Source organism: Anopheles bellator, chromosome X, assembly GCF_943735745.2.
Source record: "Anopheles bellator chromosome X, idAnoBellAS_SP24_06.2, whole genome shotgun sequence".
NCBI lineage: Eukaryota > Metazoa > Arthropoda > Insecta > Diptera > Culicidae > Anopheles > Anopheles bellator.
In genome coordinates, this window is record NC_071287.1 from 4,976,642 (window position 1) to 4,998,100 (window position 21,459).

The following is a 21,459-nucleotide window of genomic DNA, read 5'->3' on the forward strand; positions in this document are numbered from 1 at the left end:
TGTCGGATATGGTTGTATTTCCCTTTCGATCGCTTTCCGCGAATTCCTTACGCATCCTACCTACCTTTTTGTTTCCTCCCCCCCGCGTTCACTTCTTCACTACGTCATCCGCGCCGCGCGTATTCTTGGGGGCCGCACCAAAGTTTTCTGTTCAGTTTTTAATTCAGATTATTATGTTTCTTATGCTGTTTGCTTTCGAGCTACGCAACAGTGCGCCCCCGCCGAAGGACGCGACCGACTTTCTCAACATAATCAGCCCATGCACCCATGAACACATGGGCTGAAAAGTTCCGGGTCTAAACAGGGTTGTGTTATTTTCAGAACGGTATGGGGACCAAAAGCGATTTCGCGTTTTAACATTGGAATGACTTCTTGATGAGCGAAAACTTCCCTTTAAGGGTATTATAGGGACTCTCCTCTTCAACTCCTCCTCGAAGTTGTGTCGTTTGGGAGACGTATTTTTGCAATGTGCGGGTTGTAGTATTCATAGACTATCTTGAAAGGAAAATTTACAACAGGGTAAATAATGCACCTTTTTTATTCGATCGATCGCTGGGGGACTGAAACCTATTTTTAGGTCCAAAAATAAATCGTTCTACAAAAATGGTGTTAAAATGTTAAAATGCGGCTCTGGATCGATTGTGTAGCCTCGTGATGAAGACTTCGTTGCTGAATAAAACCACATTAAGAAGCGTTTCCTTTCCTAGGCCCGTGTCTTTTCAGTCCATGTATTAAAATGGGCCCCACACGGATGGGTCAGGAGGAAGGTGGGTGGAGTGTGTTGGTACTTCCGTGGACAGAGAAAAACACAAACAAAAAAATTCAAGCCGAGAGAAGTGTTAAAAACATTGTCTTTATGCTTATTTTTTATGGCCGTCGTATACTCGACTTCTTTACAAGCCGGAGGCGCGAGTTACAACTCGCCGCGAAAGAGAGACAAAGAGCGGGAGACTCACACCCCCACCCCCATCGACAACAAAAGAGCACCCCGAAAACCCCAAGAGAAGATGTGGATTCACCACACCGGGGGGTGTTGTAAAACTAAAATACATCCCGACTCCGGGGTCCACACAGGTCCAGCGAGTCCAGCGGGCCGCGTTCGCGGTGGACGACGTAACGCCAGCAGCGTTTTCCTCTCTGATTCACCTGGTGGCCTGTTTAGTCCTCCTCCCCAACAACTCCCGAACCACCGCCGACCCCTTCTCGATCACACAAAAATCGCAAATGTCCTTCGCGCCAGACCTATACACCTAACACACACGATACGCGTATTATTGCCTTCCGCCAACAGAGTGTGTGGGGGAGGGGGGAGGGAGCGCGAATACGTAAGTAGTTGAAACAAAGCAAAAACGGCGACAGGTGACCGACCGAGGAAGAGACCAAACCCGACCACCGACCCCGACTTCTCTGAAACCAACATAAAAGCGCAACCCACCAACCCAAGATGGTAAGGTGTCGGTCCTTGGACGAATCTCATCCCTTCCGGATCCGCGCGTCCTCCACGGGAACGGCGGGGAGAAAAAGAAAGCCTGTGGCAACATGTTAGCGTCCTTATGGAGATTACCGTTTGGTCGTGACATTTTCGTACGCTTCCTTCTGCCCAACACCACCGTCGTCGGTCGGCGTGTGCAGCAATCGATGAAACGTCTTACAACACCTTTGCCACCGATGCTACTATCATCAAATCGGCGAATAAAACGAATCCGTTTCCCACCTTCACAGAGAGATTTCAGGTGGCGGCGCTGTACGACGTAGACTTCGTGGATTCGTGGATTCTATTTGACGCACGCGAAAAGCGTGCTAAATATATGTGTTTGGCGTGATTGAGAACCACTCGCGGATGGATGTGCTCGGAGATTCGGTGATCTTTTGACATAAAACAGGGGATCTTCCTCGTGTGAGGGGGTTGTTGTCTTGTTGAAAGTTCTCTGGTCTCTCATATGTGTGTTACTACTCTTCTAAATTTGTCTTGACTTCAACGAGGCATCTGTTTCTTCAAGAAGTTGAGCGTTTCGGGGTACCCCACTAATCCACACTTCACTTTTCGGAGCTACTCATAATAAATTCCCCACTCGATATTCACTTTCGATATTCCAACAAGGTCATCAACGTCTCTGGGCGGAAGTGTCAATCAGCGACTTTGGAACACCCAATTGTTTGATTTTTTCGACCTGTAGCTCATCAGAGTTTATGTTGATGATCGTCCTGACCGCGCCTAGTTTTCAACGCTTTCCCGACTCTTTCTGGACATTTTGTACCACTTATTGATAACCTTTTCGGCAGTAGAAATTTCATTCTGCACACAAAATTTAATGGAGCTGGCTTGTTGGAACAGTTTCAGATTTTATAGGAAACGAAGAATTCACTTTTTATTGTTTATGGACTGGACCCACATCGCAAAGGCCAATCAGTATTTTGACGTATAACCATCATACAGATTTGTTGGTGGCAGTGTTGCCAACTTAAAAATAAAATTATGGATCCCTTGACGCAATCACAACCACAAGTTCCAAACCAAAAAATTGGCCACAGTTTTAGATATAAACAACGTGTACATAGCATTAGTATCCTGTGCAGCTATATATACCTGTGTCATCTATACATAACTTGGTGCAAGCATACACCAGGAAGGCCCACGCGGCCGACTGGCCACCTTGCGCGGCGGGGGTTGTGATGAACTGAAGAGTTCGCTCTCGACAGCCGTTCACCAGCCAGTTTGTAGCCGGAGCGCGGTGGTGTGGACGAAGAGAGGCGGGTGCGGTGAGTAAAAGGTAGCCGTAGCGCCAACCCCAACACCACCGCCGACGAGGTGGATAAGAATAAGACGAAACAGATTTTGGCAAATCTACCCCCACAGCAGCAGTAGCAGACTTTGTTTATTAATGTTTGGTGGGGGCAGCGACACACAGCCGTGCACGGGGGGAAACCCGGGAGGGCGAGAGCAAGCGGTTATAACTTAAGCACAATCCTCCACCGCGTCCTGGCCGGTGGTCATGACAGCACCACCTAGTCCCAGCCACCCACCACAACCCAAGATATCAGCCAGCCAACCGCCGCCAGCAGCAGGCAACTCTGTGCCAAGATTCTCACCACTCGACGACGACGACGGCGACGATCCACGGAAACAAGTTTCGGTTCCCCACCACTACACGATGACGACGACGAACTCTTCTCTCTTTCGACCGGGGTGGGGCCCAGTGGTGGTTGTTCCCGTCAATCATTTCGGAATGGAACGACGACGAGCCTCAAAAACTCAACACTGATTTTCCCGGGGTTACCCCCGAACGGCCTCTCTGTCTGTCATCAGACGTACACCCACCATCGCCCGATGGGTTCAAAAGGAAGGCGAATCCTTCTCTATCATCCCCAAATTGTTTCTCAACAGTTGCCGCTACTCTTCTGTAAATGCGTTGTTGAGAGGGTGGCTGGCTCTGGGCGCGCGCCCTGATCCGGATTTTGAAGCGTCGCCCTCTCCAAACCACATTTTATAAAAAGGTAACGATAATCGAACAAAATGTGGCCAAGTGTACCAATTTGCTGCGTTAGACATTCCCAGTCTATGGACTTGAGGACTTGTTGCAGCCCCGCACACGAAGAGTTCTTTTAATTCTGTATTATAGACCAATAGAAACCGAGGGCTCCAATTGCCCCAGATAGATGAGAGATTTTGGAACTTGTCTGCACGTCGGCACTTCCTCCCATTAATAATTTGAAATATGACTTCAATCAGGTTTACCTCGGGGTTCTATCAAGGATAGAGAGGTCTGGTTGTGTGGTTCTGGAGTGTTTCGCTTAAATTGAGCAGACTTGGCCTAGGTGGACCAACTCTGGGTTTCTCTCTTATTCTGGTAGGTCGCTTGAATATCTTAAACTGGTTGTTTTTCAATTTCTCACTCACTGAGAGTGCAGTGTTCGCGAGCCTAATCTCTGAAGCCTGATCTCTTATTCTACAGCATTATCTTACAGCATATTACTAAATCCTATAACATAACCAATCGGAAGAACACCTCATCCCGATTGATTGCAAATGATGTTGTGGCCTTTCTGTGATCAACATAAAAGTGAGAAACACGATATAAATTATACGCGAGCCGAATCTTGACGAATATTGTTTTCACTGGCTGCCGGCTTTTGTCGTCGATGTTTATGGCGGAAGCTGCACTTGGCAATTGCAAAATAATTTTTACATTTCCTACTGGGGCTTGGAAGGAGGTTCAGAGTAAATATATAATAAGTATAAATGCCACAAGCTGCGATGCGATCAGCCCAGCCAGGGGGACACAACAGACGGGTGAGATGATACTGATACTCCTCGCTCTCTCCTACATTTCTTGCCACGCGCTATCATGTTCTCCAGATTTTCCTTTTTGCGTGCGTAGAGGGGAGAGGTACGATATGATTGCGATTGTGTTTGACTGAACTGTGAATTTCGATCGGATTAGGCGCGTTGTGGAAAACGAATCAGAGAGAGGGCGGTGGGCGTCGTAGAGCAAAAAGTCGAGAATAATAATGCGAAATTCGATAGGGACGAGAGAAACCTCCAACATTTGGTCCGGTCACTGGAGAAGATTCAATGGTGAACATAATACCCAGTGGGTTCCGGAATCGAGTGTTGCAATCATTTGCCCGCCGTCTAACCACGGCCTTCTCTCTCTGAAGGCCGTATATTTTAGAGTTCGCATCTCGCGCCCGTTGCATTTGTTGTTGCCGCCGGTACGTTATTTCAAAATCGTTAACAGGGAGACGAAGCTATCCCCAGAATATCTGCTAACCAGAAGGTGGGTAAATCAACAAACGCGTTTTATTACTTACTCCTGTGGGGTGCTTAAAACAATATTTCAATCAGTTTCAGTTCTTGCTCTGTTCAGTTGCCCAACCAAGGATATCTTACCTTGTGAACTATTGAACCAGTGAACTATTTACAGACTAGCGAGGGACCCAACAACAGGAGTAACTGAGCAGGTATTATCGAGGTTGTTCTGATATGATACCCTCCCTAATTCTTTCAAAACTGGACAAGATTTGCTTACTTGAAATCTTCAAAGTATCAACACTGCATGTCCCAGGATAAGAGCTGAATCTGATTGACAGGCAACCCATAGCAGGTCAACACCTCGTGATTGTCACTAGAGGGAGGCAAAACCATTCTGTTTCATTGTGCCATCCTCGCCCTACAACAACTCAAATATTGTTTGGCTTGACTTGAAACAATGTTGTGACTTGCTCTTGTCCACGGCCATCGATCATTAAAGCCCTCCACACACCGGGAACGGAAACTTTGGAACGTAAATGAACTTGATCGGACCTTTCACACTGGTTGCCGAACAGCAACAGAAAAGACGTTCGCCCTGTCGTTCGGGCGGAAAGAAAACAATTAGACACCTAGGGTTACTCAAAACTATTCGAAGACTTCTCAATTGAAGTTTTTTGTATATCAAATCAAGCTTGCAAAAAAATTTAATTTAATTATTACTTGTAATACAAACACAAAAATCTTCATAAAACTATTTTAATTCTCGCACCGAAAATTCAATGTCTCTTGAACTTGCAAATATAAACACAAATAATCTGTCAAAACTGTCAAAATTCCTGAGCGTCACCAAAGTAAAGTTGTGATTTTTGTCAACTTTGCCGTCGACGTACGAAGTTGACGTCGTTTACTTTAACTAGTATTTAAGACCATTATGAAAAGAGACATTAGGACACTGTTGCCAACTGTCTAAACATAATATGGAATCACCGTAGAAGCTCAGGCTCTAAGACTGGGAGTTGTTAGAACCCACAAGAAGTTTGTTACAAGGACACATATGTTGAAGAAGACCATAACCTAGGGTGATTCCATAGGTCCTGAAATCATACCATAGGGCATGCGTTTGTGTGTGAAGAATGGAAATTTCAGCACACCACAGCCACATCCTTCTTCCTCGTAGTTCCGTAGTGTGAAGAAGAAATTCCGGGAGGGTTTCACGTCCGGAGAGGTTCTGTTTTCAATCAGTTTCACTCTTTTCCTATCAAGCCCACAAAAGGAGGGGGTGGTGGGTGGTACTGGTCAGTGCCATATATTTCTACCAGGGTCTGGGTCTGTGGGTCCTCTCGCTATGTCTCGTGGAGGTCTGTGTGTCTGTATGCCAACAACAACTGCATCAAGAGCCGAGCCATCAAGAGTTGTGGAAAGCAAAAGGAAGCGAGGAACTAAAACTGTTTTCCCACCATCATACCACCCCCGCCGACCTTTAACGAACTCTTTTCCTCACTTCGTCACACTGCACCACACGCCTGTTGCTCCCCGCTCCACAATAATGACGAAGAACAAATAGGTACCCGCCGTTTCGTACCCGTGGTGGTGGTTTTGCTTACCACCTCTTCTACCGGGAAACTCCGTAGAGATTTCAAATCTTCTATCGCATTCCGTTTTGTACTCTCTCTCTCTCTTTCTCGATTGTTTTCTCTCTTTTTTGCCCACTTTAGGATGCTATCGGCGTGCCCTTTTAGGGTTTACTCTGTTTTCCTTTGACTACTACTGCTGCTGCTACGACCAGTACTACTACTACTATTATTACTATTATTATTGTTATTATTATTATTATTATTATTATTTTAGTGGCGGACAATACGGCTCAAGAGCAGCAAACCAACCACCCACCCCACCGCGCGGGGTGGTGCCAGCCGACGGAACTCTATTTATATGCAAAGCATGTAAAAATGCAAAGAAGCGCCCGCAGAGAGTGCGACAAACAAGAGAGCAGGGAGAAAGAGCGCGGGAAACGAATAAGAAAACTAACAGCAACAGAGAAGAGAAAGAGAGAGAGAAAGTGCGCAAAATAAATAATCAAAACCAGAAACCAACACCACCTCCACCACCACCATCGCACCGCAGCAGTCAGTGGAAAAACAATATCTCCTCGGGAGAAGGGGAAAAATGAATTTATGATATTTCTTCTTCCGCCAGTTCTTGGGCGGACTTTCTAACCTCGTCGTCGTCGTCCTTCTCCACCCATCAAACACACCCCTTTCTGCAGGCCGCTTCCGGAAAAATTTGCATCAATCTGTGTTCTCTTCTCTTCGTGTTGCTGTTGTTGTGGGTTAACTTCTTCTCCTCGCTCGCTGCTGCCCAACAACACTCCAAAGCAGCCAGCCAAATGAAATCCCCAACTCCTGCGGGTCCCCGGCCTTTGGGGTTCCTTCGTCTGGTGTCGCTGTAGACTCTCTTCATTTCCCACACTCCTTCCATCCAATTCAGACAACCGCACCAGAGAAGAGATGCGCTTCGAGATTAAAACAGGTCCTCCTTTCGCCAGGTTTTGGCACCAGCTTTCAACGACTCTGGTCGGGGGTTCGCCGCCGCCGTCGTCGTTGCTGTGTCTTCCTCGCGAAGGCTGGGAACGCTGCACCGGAAGTTCGTCCCCGTGATGATGATATGGCGACCACGTCTTTCCCAAATACTGCGGTGCGCCGCCATCGCTGCTGTTTTCGATTCTTATTACGCTTGTATTTAATTTGTTTCTGATTTCTAGACCTAGCCAGTCCGACCGACCGACCAACCGTCCGACCAACAAACAAGTCACTTGTCGTCGACGTCGTCGAGTAGCGAGGGATATACCAAATGGATCCCCACGAAATGGTCATATTTGTTGCTTGCTCGAGATACAGAGCACATGTCTGGCTGAGAGTCCGAGATCTGCACACACGACTGGATACCCCTACCAGACCACCACACCCCCAGATACTGTTCTGGAGATCTGGGTGCGTTCCATGAATTATCCCGCCCCGACGATACGTTAAACTACGCCACGCTGCAGCAGACCAGAGCCCCTATGTTTGTTATACAAATTTGTTGGAAAGTATCTCTCGCCCAAAAAAGCCCAAAACCCGGTCCCCGCGCGAAACTAAAGTAGCCAAGCAGTTTTGACGCCTCCGATTGCTGTTGAAGTTTAATCATGCAAAACGAAACACGACGAGAAGGCGCTCACCACCACAACAGAGGCTTGACACTATCCGCCGGGCCACGACGTGCTGTTCCTTAATGTGTGCTCTACTCGATGTATTCCACCGGCAAGGTCTACAGTCTCCCAAACAGTGAATCTCCTGGACGTTTGGGAGGTTTTTATAGCTGTCAAATTTGCTTCCCTAATTTCCCTTCTTATAGGTGTCAAATAAAAGACGATAAAGACTATTAGAGTTTTATACTTCCGTAAGACGACTCCAACTATCGCGAGGTGAAGAGACAAGCTATATCTTGGGATCTGTTGACTTCTGGGGTGCCAAGTAGACACCACTGGACCCATGGTACGTCATACTTGTATAGCCAAGAACCCGCGCTAGAACAGGTGTTTGTCGTCCAGTTGAGTTACTTCTCAGTTACATTATCAAGTGATCTCACGGTTTCTCCTCACTTCTTCAACTTTTCAACTTCTTAAAACAGGGGCGCGGGTAGTATGTAAACGTTGCCTGGATTTTGACATTGGAATTTGGGAATCGGCCCTAAAATAATTTCGATTTGGAATGATCTTCAAAATATCTTCTACGTCCGGACAGACTCCACTCTATCGATTCTACTCTACGCGGTGTTGTGTCCACGGCGCTCGGTCTCTTGAGTTTAGGCGTATATTTGCTCCTGTACTTTATTTCTGATCTGGTTTCCCCAAATGGCTTTTTCCGAAACGAATTGGTCCAAATCAGGAAGCAAGATTCTAAATGGAGCTCCACGTAAGAAAATATTGTAAATGGAATGGGGGGGCGCTACTGTCGCTATGTTGAGACATTTAAGCGACCGTTTGACCCCCGCGCGTGTAGGCGTTTGAAAATCTGGCACGCAACAAAATGGTTTATGTGTGTTGGATTGTATGGATGTGTGCGTGTCTCTGTCCGAAGCATTTATGTCACAGCCGGCCGGCCGCCGCCAGTTAATAGGATGAGGAGCGGAACACACCAGAGTTGTGGACTTGTTGTCGCTGTTGGATTCTTCACACCGTTCGGGGGTTTGGTGCTGCTGCTGCTGTGTCAATTCACACTTCGGCAGGCTGGTGCGCCACAATAAACATAGTCACCACACAACACCCGACATGGAAGGGGAATGGATGGCGGCAGAGATTTCTAGTTTGTTGTTGGCGCACACACGCAATAGATTGTCACTCTCTTTCTCTGCGCGCACAGCTGTCACACACGACGTATCCTTCTTCAGTGTGTCCCAGGCAGCCCACGGAAAGGGTACCAGCGCAGCACCACAGACAGAACGAACAAGGCAAGCACGGCGTAACCCGCCCCCATCAACAACCCGACACACAACCCGTGGTTGGTGAGCTTCTCCCTTCCGGAGAGGGCGAATCGTCAAGTTCTTGACAAAAACGAGCGTCTGATTGTAAGATCTCAAAGCCGGACCCCGGGATGATTAACGAACAAATTCAAATCAATCAAATACTCGATGAATTTAAGATGGACCAACAACAAACTAGGAGCTCCTATCCAACTGAAGCGGGGACCTATGGACCATTCTTCACGTCTACTCCTCTCGACCCGGCAGACACTTTAAAAAAGTTCACCTAAAAAAGGTTGGTCCACTACTGCCAGTTGGAAATCTGATGGAGAACCTTCCATGGCAGTTGGGTGGAAGTTCTTCAACTCTTAATCAAACAACGCCAACACACCTTGGGTCGCCCCGGTGAGGTCTACGCGATTGGTCTGAAAAGATTGCGCCCAGACCAAGATTTGACCAGAACTTACTGATCAGCCCGCGCGTCCCACAACACGTCGTCGAAACGTCGTCACCGGGTGTTGTTGTTCAGTGTCGATGGATGAGAAATCGTTTTTGGCGGACGTGTCGTTGCGTCGTGACCCTAGGCCTTTGGTCAGCGCGCGCGCGTGTCGTCGACGACAGCGAGCGGATCTGACCGTCGTCGGAACAAGATTGTCAATTTGGACGTTTCGTGTGGGTGGGCTTGTAGTTGGTTTCGTGGAGCCACGATTGCATCTGCCGCACGATTTCCAATTCCGAAACGCACCACAACAGCGCAACATAGTTGCGAGGCAACACAACATTCTTCTAAGTGTTCCCCGCTATTTCTGGTTGTTGGCGCTCTGCTGCTACATGCCTGCTGAAGCTTACCGAGAGAGCTGCAGCAGAATAGAAAGTCCATGGGTTGTGTTTCCACAGCAGCTTCACAAAAGTCCAGAAGTTGTCCAGCCGAGCAGCAGATTTTGAATAAAACTTCCAGCTTCGCTGGGGCAATTCTGGTGGTCAGCTGTCTGGTCTATAATTTTGAGTGCGCCCAACACGGTGATTTGCGCTACAGGAGACAGGGTCTCCTCTAACCATAACAACATACCTTTATACACCCAACTCGCATCATGCTGGTGTGGTATAGCCCCACATCCTGCTGCCCCCCGTGTGTACCCCACCCAAAACCGGGGCGATGGTGGGAAAATAAAAACCCTAATCAACTTGTCACTCTCACTTGTTACGCGCGCCTCACACACCACCCAATCCATATAGCCAGATGTTCCGGGGGCGGCGACACGGGACCACAGCACAACACAGAACCTAATTTATAACTCTCACAACTGCACACTGGAGTTTGTAGGAAAATTATCTCTCTCCCACGCCAGCCAGGTAAAAGAAGAGCTATTGTGGGTCCACAGGAACCTAGCCCGCGCAGAATAAGTTCCGAGAGAGCGCGCGGTGACAGACGCCGGACCAAAAACCTGGGAATCGGGGAGAAACTAGCACGAGAGTCTCAGCTGTGGCGGTGGCTGAGATGACGAAGACGACGATGATGATGCTGATTTACCGGGGTAACACAAGATGGCGCCGCCGCCGCCACGCGGTTGCTGCAACTTGAAACTCACAATTTTCTCACTGTACGCGCGGCAACCTGTCACTTTAACTCCCCGGCTATATCCAGAGGTTCTCCTCCTTCCAGCAATACATGGGGGGGCCCGACTTTCCTGCTCATATAGGAGTATAGGGTAGTAGTTATCGTCGGCGAATCGACAACGACGACTAGGTTGTCGTCGTCCGCCGCAGCCATGGCGAAGACAACCACAAAATGGGGCGTCACCTCCCTAACCACCACCACACGCCAGTAGTTGAAGAATTGTATCGTGTTCATATCAAAAAGCGGGAGCGAGGTCTTCGACACGCCTTGGTGTGGGTGGTGGCTATGCTCTGGAGATACTCTGGGGGCTAGAAACACCTGGCGCACACTGCACTACTGCTGTTCGGACGTCACCGAATCATCATCAGGGAAGAAAAATGCCAGAATGTAACAAAAGACACCACCCAGCAGCAGCAACATAATAACAAATTACGCGCGACGGACGGACAGTGTGTAGGTGGACCACCCCCCACGACTCCACCCCTCTCACACACACTTCACCCAGCCCACCCCAGGAGCAGTTCCTCCCGTCTCCTCAATTGACCTAATAAAAAACAATTTAAAAAAATAAGGGAAGAAAAATCAGCAGTCCAAGCGGCGAGCGGTCATTTATTATCAGTCTCGCGCGCCGGCGTTTCGCTGGAACACTCCGAGACAACTACCGACACAAACAAAATACCGTCACCGACGGGTGGTATAGGTCCTCCCCACCCACCACCGGGCGGGAAAACTCCTTCTGTGGAAGGAGTAACATCGCAGCAACCCCCCCCCGTGCGGTGCGCTCTGGTCACGATGGTGATGCTTGCTAACGGAAAATAAAATGACGCTCCTTTTCTCGTTAGTCGCCATCGAGAGCTGCTGCTGCTGCTGCTGCTGCTGCTGCTACTGAGTCGCTCTCTCTCGGCCATCAAATTAACTACCCGCGGTCGTAATGAATAGCGTCGTCGTAACTGGCGCGTTGAGAAAAAGCCTACAAACATGTATACTGGGGTGTTCAATAAGTTCTTTGCCTCGATAACCGAGGGCGCTGCTACGAGCCCCTTTTTTTGTTATGTTACCAACATTTTTCAATTGAACGGCGTTTGTGAAAATTCGTTTCAATCGCACCCTTTTTTTTACAAGCCATTCAAGTATCGATTGCGTTCTGCGGCGATCCACGTCAAAAATGTCAAAAAACAGACACAACACCCGAAATCGTAGGAAAAGTGCAGGATATCGTACTGGAAAATCGTCGAATCACTGAAAGAGCTTATTGGGCAATATAATCAATATTTTTCAAAATGACGTCATAACAACGCAGTGGAAGCCTTTCCAGTTTTTTGCTTCATGGATGGAATTCTTGAATTGGAGTCTCGTAGGATCAAAAGTACATTGATGTTGAGAGAGGCCAATACTTTATAACAAAGTGAATTTCAAATCATAAAAATGTATTTTTCTTATCGATGCAAAGAACTTATCGAACAGCCTAGTAGAAGGACGGTGGCACTCTATTAGCAATCAGTTTTCCGGATCTTCAGCCACTCACAGTCAGTAGATACCCCGCCGCCAATTCGATAGTTGAGGTGTTGATGAACTCGTATACTTCATATTTCCAGCCGAAGCGCGATCGGGTATTGAACAATTCACACAGGGCTTCAGTCGTCACAGTACGAGAAGAAGTGGAGCGCTACGTACGCGTGTCTGGTAAAAAAAATCCAATCGGGCTCCAAAAAATCTAGTAACCACTAATCCACAGGAACAACACTTAAGGGGGGAAGCAATGAACGCGGCGTTGAAAAAATGCACAGATGCGGAACTGACTCTAACTAGAGTGGGTCCAACTTGAGGGCCATATCTCGTTATGTGGTTGGCTAACAAGCCAACAAGCCGTTAGGTGTACAGAAATTGGACCATTGGACACATTATAGGAGCGTACAGAACTATGTCTACGGAAGAGCTAGAGCGATTAATTACGCGGCCATTACAAAAAAGGCACCAGGCGCGATATATCCTCGAAGAAGTACATCTCCTGCCGACAAAAGATTGACTAGGTGCTAATAAGCATCAGCAACACAACACAAACCGAGAGTAGTGCGCGTCTCGTAAAAATGTGTCTGTCGTCGTCGTCGAGATTAATAATCCTCTGCCTCTCGCATCATACAAAAAAAAGGATTTCCCGGGAAAACAACCGGCTCCCACTCAGCTTTGTATGTGCGTCGTCTTCGTCGTCGTCGTGTTTCCTGTTCGTATTTTTAAAGGGTTATCTCCTCTTCCTGATCACATCCTGATTATCGACCCATTCGTGGGCCGAGGTGCGGGGTGATATCCGCGTGAAAACCGAACGTTTCTAATTAGAAATTAATATGTTCGCCCCCGCCGCGCCACGTTTGCCGGAAAAGCCGAACGAGGACACTCTGGCGTTACATAGCGAGCGAGCCAATTCTTACCGTGTCTCTCTCCCTGTCTAGTTTTATCTACAGCAACTGAACGAAGAGAAGAATTATAGTTTCCAATCGAGCGCCAATGTGAGCCGTTTCTGCCACACAAGATTGAGGAGTCTTTGTTGGTATCATCATTTTCAAAACAATTTTCTTTCCGTTGGAGAGTTCAGACAAACGCTACAGCATCTTCAGCTCAAATCGCATCATAGCACCGTATGATGTTTACTGCCCTAAACTCACTTCAACGTCCATTGCGGATGGCTTAAGGAGACTTTTCGACCTGCTAGTCATGTCATGGTGACATGACCAGCCCACCGGGGCCTGGCGAGACGTATACGTTGCACACGACAGAGTCTGAGTTCGGGTGTGCTACGACCAAGAGCTGCTCTTGTTTTCTACTCTTTCATAACTGCCACAGAATTGAACACACTGCATAGGCTATCCAACGTCTTTTTCAAGGTCCCGGGGCAGCCCCTTCATCGATATCGTCTGGACCCAGGGGGTATCTCGCATTCGAGGGCCATTTTAGTGGACTATAGAGAGAGTTTAGGCTCTCCGTGCGTCGGGAAACCCATATCAACGGCGGAGAGATTGCCTTCAAAAATAAAGGATTGGAACTTCGTAGCTAGACAGTGGTGTCTAGTAATAGCGCCAGTATGGACGAAGAGAGGACCAAGAACACCGGTGGCTTAATTTTTGTACACCGGTGGCCGTCACTCACCACGACACGGTGGATGTTGCCCAGAGAGTGAGTGAAGTTAGTAGTGAGTGGATAGGTAAGCTGGAATGGTAATGGAAAAAAGAAACGTCAAAAAGTCGAGCTCAGTTTGACGCGGGATCAGTCCATCCACCGCGTAGCTTGACGGAGACTGACTCTGACTGGTTGGACTTCGCGCGATAATGTTTTGCGCACAGCCTCCTGCCACCTCCTTCACACACCTCTCCCTTTCTCTCTCTCTTGTTAAAAGTTGTGTGGGGCGCGTCGTGTTGGAGTGATAGAGTAGGAAATTATTTAAGAAGCTTAGTTAATTGAAATTTCATTTTTCTCGCACTATTTTTCGAGCTCTCACACCAACCCCCAACAACACGGTGAAGCGTTACCCTACAACAGCTCGTGAAATTTATCGCGTGATGGCTTTACATCCATGGGAGGCGCGGGTTTTTTTTGCCAGCATCATATACCCACATACCTCGACTTGACTTGCGATGGAAAGAGGAGAGTTCGGCACACATTTTGTGACTAAACGCTAAACGCTGCACAGAACTACTCGAGGGGTTGCGGGTAGTTGGTTCCAGAAAAAAACGGGACGGGGGCGCCGATCCATAACCTCCACTCTTTTGCCCATCGTGTTTTCGGATGAGTCTTTTGTAAAAGCGATTGAATATTAGAGAAGATATTGGAAAGTGTGTTAGAGCGTATATCGCCCATTAGCGACCTGCGAACGTTAGTCTAGAACTTTTTATACGCCGCCGGCTAATTGAGCATTTACTAAATTGAATTAAATATTTACTTTACTAGTATCATTCTCTGGGCGGCTTAACACGTTTTGCAGGTTGGGGTTCATCATTCATCATTCTCATGACATGATCAGCTTACCGAAGCCTGGCGAGTCGTATACGCTGCTGCACGCTGCAGTAACGTCGGCGTTTACGAATATTAAATATTATAATATTATTGATTATTATTATTTTTATTATTTATTTAATTTTTTTATAAGTGTGCGCGTCTAGTTCGCAGTTGTAGCGACTTTTCTACGATCCTTTCAGACAAACACGGAGCCAAAGAACAATCTGAGGCTAAAAGGGTCACACAGGAGGTTCGTCAGTTTTGGAAAAAAAATCCATGTCTGAGACCTAGCGAATTCCTTACGAATATTGCTCGAATGTTGCTCAAGACAACGTTTGAAGATGTCAGAAACAGGCAACATTTGTTAGGCAGAGGTCCTACAGCCGTCCTAAATTATTAACATTAATTTAATTAAACATAACCCTAAGGCAACGGGTCCGTCCTGGAGTAGATTGATCAACATTGGTCCACACGCCAAGAATTGGGTTTTAAAGTCGTCACCTTCCATTCTTCCCATCAAAAACACTTTCAGAGAGATCTGAGATACTGAAAACATTAAGAGAAAGCAAATCCGGAAGAATCTTAGCAAAGTGAGGACACCACACACCGTTGCCCTTACAGTGGTGCATCGCGTGCCCCCGACCGTACAGATGTTGTAGTATCTCACTCACTCTCTCTCTCTGTTCCCTCCCCCCGTCAGCTGGGCCAAAGTGCTGGGTTTAAATATTTTTCCCAAAAAAAAAACAGAAAAGAAAAGCGACCTGGGAAAGTGTCGGAAGCATTAATTGTTACACGAGCGACAGGGGGGGAAGAAAAAACGACGAAAACGCTGGGAAAAGATATTTCTGGAGCCTCTCCAGCAGCTGCGGCTTTTTCCGTTCCCGCACGCCGCCATGACGGATTTGTTAAGAGAGCCGCCGGGACCTCCTTCTTCTTAAACACAGCCGAACGGAAAATTTCATTTTAAATTAGGCCGTAACAAGTCGGAGCGCGGCAGGCAGCGCCCTTCTCCTTGTGCAGGTGGCCGGACCGAGAGAGATCGACCCGTCGGTCTCTCGCTTTAATGCTGGAGCAGGCTGGTGGTGGTGTGCGACGCGGATTGCTGTTTTTAACCCCGTGTCGGTTTTCCTGCGCGCGTTTTCGGCCAAACGTCGCCGGGACGTGCTAGTCATCTCTTAATAAAACTTTCTTTTCTTTCCCTGCTTGACCCGCGCCGCGAACCAGGATCATCAACCAACCAGGCCAAGCTAGCCACGGCCAAGGCAGCTGTGGCCGTTCTCGGGTTTGGCCTTCGAGAAGTATCCATCCTCTCCCTGCACTATCAGGGGCCTGGCAGCAGGGCATGCAACAGAGCATCAGCAGGAACCCTGACACGGGGCGTATCACACCTTCGAGCGACCGGACCCGTCTCCTCTTCAAAGGTTGTAAATTTTTCGAAAATGCTAAGCTTACTGCACACTCCACACAGCGTCGCACGGGTTAGAACAAAAATAAATTCCCAAAAAATAACAATACAACCCAGTCACAACACTCTGTGAGCTTACACTTTCTCTGCCCACAATGACCTAATTTGAAACGGGATTTCTTAAGTCACGCATCTTTAATAAATAACGCCTAAATGTAGGCAATCTTTAAAGCATGCCAAAAAAATTTAAATATGTCAACCAGGCAGTCACATCAACTTATCATACATTCCTGATATATGTTCGATAAATTTCGACTCAGCAGAGATCAACAAGAGAGTTTGTTTTGTGTATGGGAGAACTCTTTTGGGGGTGGAAAGCGCAAGTTCTCATCTGCACCATATTTCGCCGCAGCATTAAAAATGTGTTAAGCCGCAGAGAAGAAGATCGACGAAGATTACTCTCGATGTATCCCACACCCTATCTCGGAGACTTAATTACCAGACACACATAAAGTGTATTGCAGTGCACTTTGTCTTTTGCGTACAAGCAAACAGTCAGAGCTCCCTTCAATTCTTGCCATACCCAGTAGTAGTGTACAGCGCTATTCTATCCACATTCATCCCCAAATGCAATGCCAACACGACACATATGCCCGGCGCTCGGCAGCAAACCATCATTCGCCGTAATAAAACATCGATTTGGGCCTCGCATTGGCAGGCGATTGTCTATTTGTTGTGATCCTAAGAACAGGGGGATCGGGGCGCTCTCTCTCTCGTAGATTTGGCCCTGGGCTGTGGGACGAGAGATTGGATAGATGCCCAAAATTCGAGCCAACTCTATTCCCCACTCCAATCGATGATGATGGTCGGCATTTACAGCGCCGGGCACTTCTTCTCGTTACTTGACTCGGGGGTCGGTGAGTTCAGAGAGTGTACTTCTTTTCTTCGTGGCTTGCGGCGGACAAGAAATTCAATTCCGGCTTTTTTGCAGAAAATAAAAATAACACACTCTCATTTGCCTAGTAAACACAACACCACCACCACGCACAACAACGATGGTGTTCACCACTAACCTCCAAAAAAAAAAAAAAAAAGAAAGAAAGACCAAAACCCGGACTCGACTCACAGTGCAGGGTAGAGGAGGATATCGCGTCCTGAGTCGAAACAACAAATGAACCACCCCAGCCCCCAACAACAACCCAACCCAAACACAGCCTATGAAAGGGCAGAAGGAAGGGCGCGCATGTAACAAGCGGAAAAGCAGTCCATTTACCACCAGCACCAACCGGAGCCACGGCGCGGTGCCACAATAACCACAATTAAATCCATGCCACGAGCACACGCCGCCACGGTGTCGTCCGCAAGGAAGTCGGGCGGCAAAAGAGGTTAGAACGACGCAGACGGCACGCTACAGTAGTGCTGCTTTCGATGGTCGAAAAATGCGAACGCCAAGCCACCTTGGAGAGAGAGACTCACTTCCCTGGAAATGGCCACCCAATGGAACACAATAGGCTGGACTTGGCTGGTTGGCTGGCTGGCTGCTTGTCTTCCGGTCTCTTTCGTCGAGCGCGAAAAGCAAGTGTATCCCCTCGACACCCAAAACCCAAACAACAGGTGAAAGTGAGAGAAAACAAGTGATCAACTCCGAAAAGTGTGTCCCGTCGCTGCTGCCCTAGCATTTCAAAGGGAGATGGTGTTGGAAGACCTAAGCGGCGGACCAGCGGAGTAGAGAGAGAGAGCCCCTGCCAAGCTAGTAGTTGAAGTCCAAGAACAATTCTCAACCGAACATTCCCAGCAAAGGAGTTAGATTTTTTCTACAGGACACACGGGGCGTTCGGAAGCGAAAGTCCACTCCGGTCCTGACACCGTGTGAAAGCATCGTCCCAAGAAAGCTTAGACTAACTATACCTGTGGTTAAAAAGTCGTCAAGTTTGATGGACAGGACTTGACCGCTCACAACCCTAGTCATGGTGCTCTAGAGTCTTGGGATCCGACAGGGTTCTACGAACTCGATATCCATCCGATACCACCACCACGCATCCGTTTCGTGGATGGGCGGAGAATCTTCCGTTGGACCATTACATTTGCCTCATTAAGCAGAGCAAAAAATATGTAGATGGCGCACCAGACAATGGATAGAGAATAATGTCTCTCTAGTATAGTATAGTAGGAATGGAATTAATGACATGAACTGCCGCGCGTTGAACGTACCCTTTTTTTCTCGTTAGATATGCTTGGCGGGGGGAACTCGCCAGCACACAAAGACATTGTATCTCAGACGCCGTCCAAGACACCGCGCGCGTGCATCATGTGGTCTTGGAGGAACCTCCCTCCACGTATCCTTTACGACTAGACCAGACACTATACAGCTAGAGAAAAATTCGACAACTTTCATCGCACAGGGCTTTCTTGGAGACTTGGGCGCCATGGACGACACCGCGGCGCTCACAAACCTGGATTTATTCCAAAAATTCTTCAGCTACAGTCTCGCCTTCTTCCTTCCGAAATAACGCAGGAAAAGGCGCTTCCGGCAGAACCCGATCCTGTTCTTCACGACCTCCCATTCTACCACAGGAAGTCGTAGCGAACCCATACCAGAGGAGTGCAGTATCGTGACCATGTGCGTATAAAGTATCCAGCAGCAGACAGACACACTGGTCAGTCAGCCAGAGGAGCTGCCTGCTGCAGACTTGAAATTAAAAATCGAACAAGTGTTTTCCCAACACCCAGTGCACGTGTAAATGGGAACAATAGTAAAGCGCAACACAATGTGTCCACAGAGCGCGCCTCGGAATAAGAGGGAGCGCGCGCCCAGGAATGTATGTACCGCGGAGGGAAAACATAATCAAGACACGGAAAGCAAGAAAACGATAAAATAAAAACACGTTGGCGAACGAGAGAGCCAATAAAAAAAATGCCACGGAGCAGCTAGAACATGAGGAAAACGGTGTGAATTCACAACGGAAAAAGCAACACAATCGGAAACAAAGCAGTAACATTACAAACACCTTCAGGGGCACGACGACGACGATACGTTATGCTTTCACATCCCTATAGACGCGGACGAGGAACTGCTAAGCATACTGAATCTCCCCATAATAAAGAGCTGACGGTGTCAGAGAGCAGGTTATGGGTTTTTGTGTTTTGCCAACACACGATACCAACGCGTTTTTTTTTTTTAGTTTTTATCGGGCGTCAGAATCTCTTGGTAGAGACAGAGAGCGAAATCTCCATAAATATCACACTCTGATCGAAATTGCAGATAATTCAATCACAATCCATTCCCGCGTTGCCAATCTCAATCAAAACACAAGCCAAATTCCCATTTTTTAAACACCGTTCGATGCCCTATTTGTGCTCTAATGCAGCGGAGAGTTTTTAGGTACTCAGAAAGTGAATTCTTGATGCATTCTTCGTCAATGACAGTGTTTGGTGTTATTGTGATGATGTTACTACTGGTAGTTTTATAACTCGTAGATCTGCTACTAGTATGAAATTGGGAGCATCTTTGGCCCCACAAATCGACATTTCACCTTTTCTAGGGCCCAATCCTTTCGATATTCTAACAAGGACATTCAGGTCTCGCGGATGGTCAATCAACGATTTTATAGTACCCCAATTCTTCAATTTGATTGAACTAAATTTTAACGGGGAACTGACATTGTTGAAAGGTTCACTCTTGAAAAATGAAAAATTCACTGGTAACTGTTTAGAGCACAGGACTCCGTTATAACACCAATTAGTATTATGACGTATACATTTGAAACAGATGTTGGGAATACTTGTATCAGTCTGAAAATGTAAAATCTTTGGTCCACTATCCGGGGGAAGTTCCAGTTCAACTTTCCTGATTCTGGTTTGCCCAGCCACAGTAGTGTCCAGTGTCCAGTGATAAGATCATCAAAACCAACACAAAACATTCAAACGTAACATCCCCACCACAGCAAGGATTCCACACAGACGTGGGCATTATGATGCGATGCGAACTGCTGCCTGACTCACAGAGTGTACGCAAAGTAATAAAAGCGCACTGAACAAATAAAATATCACGCCTCATTCTGTACTAAAAAAAAAACTGAGAGAGATAAATCGCATGTCACACCTTATCTTATCCTTCGATGTTGCCTACTTCGATTTTGCTTTTTCGAAATCACAGCAGTTGAGTTCCCATTCAAAAAAAATAACAAACGCTCAGTTCGAATCAAATCGAGTTGCCTTTTTCCCTTGCTGAACACGCTATTAAATTATTAATGTCCAAGCACACCTTTCCCCAGTTTGTCCGAGCCAGCCAACCAGCATCGACGTCGTGTCCTCTCTCTCTCTCTCTCTCTCTCTCCCTAGAAGGATGTTATCTGCTGTCGTATCTGCACCGTGCTCTTCCTGATGCGCTGCTCGACTTTTTCCTTTCGTTTTCGGTTGTTCCGACTAGGTGTTGCTGGCGCAACACGTCCCGTGTCTGGGACATGTGCACCTCTGGTGTAGTGCAGCGCAATCCCTGGCACCGAGGTCCCCCGCGTTGTTTCAATTTAGTTTGTTGATTTTTGTGGCTTATGTTCTAGTAGTTAGTAAAACCGTAACACGATGCGTAACGATGTCAACCGACGACAGACGGACAATATTATGCCCTGTACGCCCCGCCATTTTCATGGTTTACCAATAAGCGAAAAATCTGCTATTGACTGTCTCCTCGCTGGTAGGAAAAGACCAGCGCGCCCGACGAGAGTAAAAAAGTGGAGTGTGTTTTATATTTTTTTAAGGATTAAGATAGCTTTTCGCGCCAATTTCTCTCTTGTAGCGATGGTGTTCGTCACTCGCTGATACGTTTTATTACACAAATAGACCTTCGCACAACCCGGGGGAACCACCTTCTTTTTCCCTCTTTTTCGTGTATAGTTTTTATTGATTTTGGTTTCCGTTTGTAAATACCAGTTCCACAGCGAAGCCCTCCGTTTCATTTCTACAAATATTTCAATAACTCAAAGCGCGTAAATGTAAATATTCAGTGTTGCTGGGGTTTTTTTAACACGATGCAGAATACGTCGCCGTGTGCAAACTAAACACGGTCCACAGAGTCAGCATATTTGCTCGGAGAGCACGCGAAAGATGATACATAAAAATGCGGGACACACCACGTTGCTGGTGGTGTTTTCGCAATCATACACACGACGAAAACGCGACGAATTTACGTTCAAATTA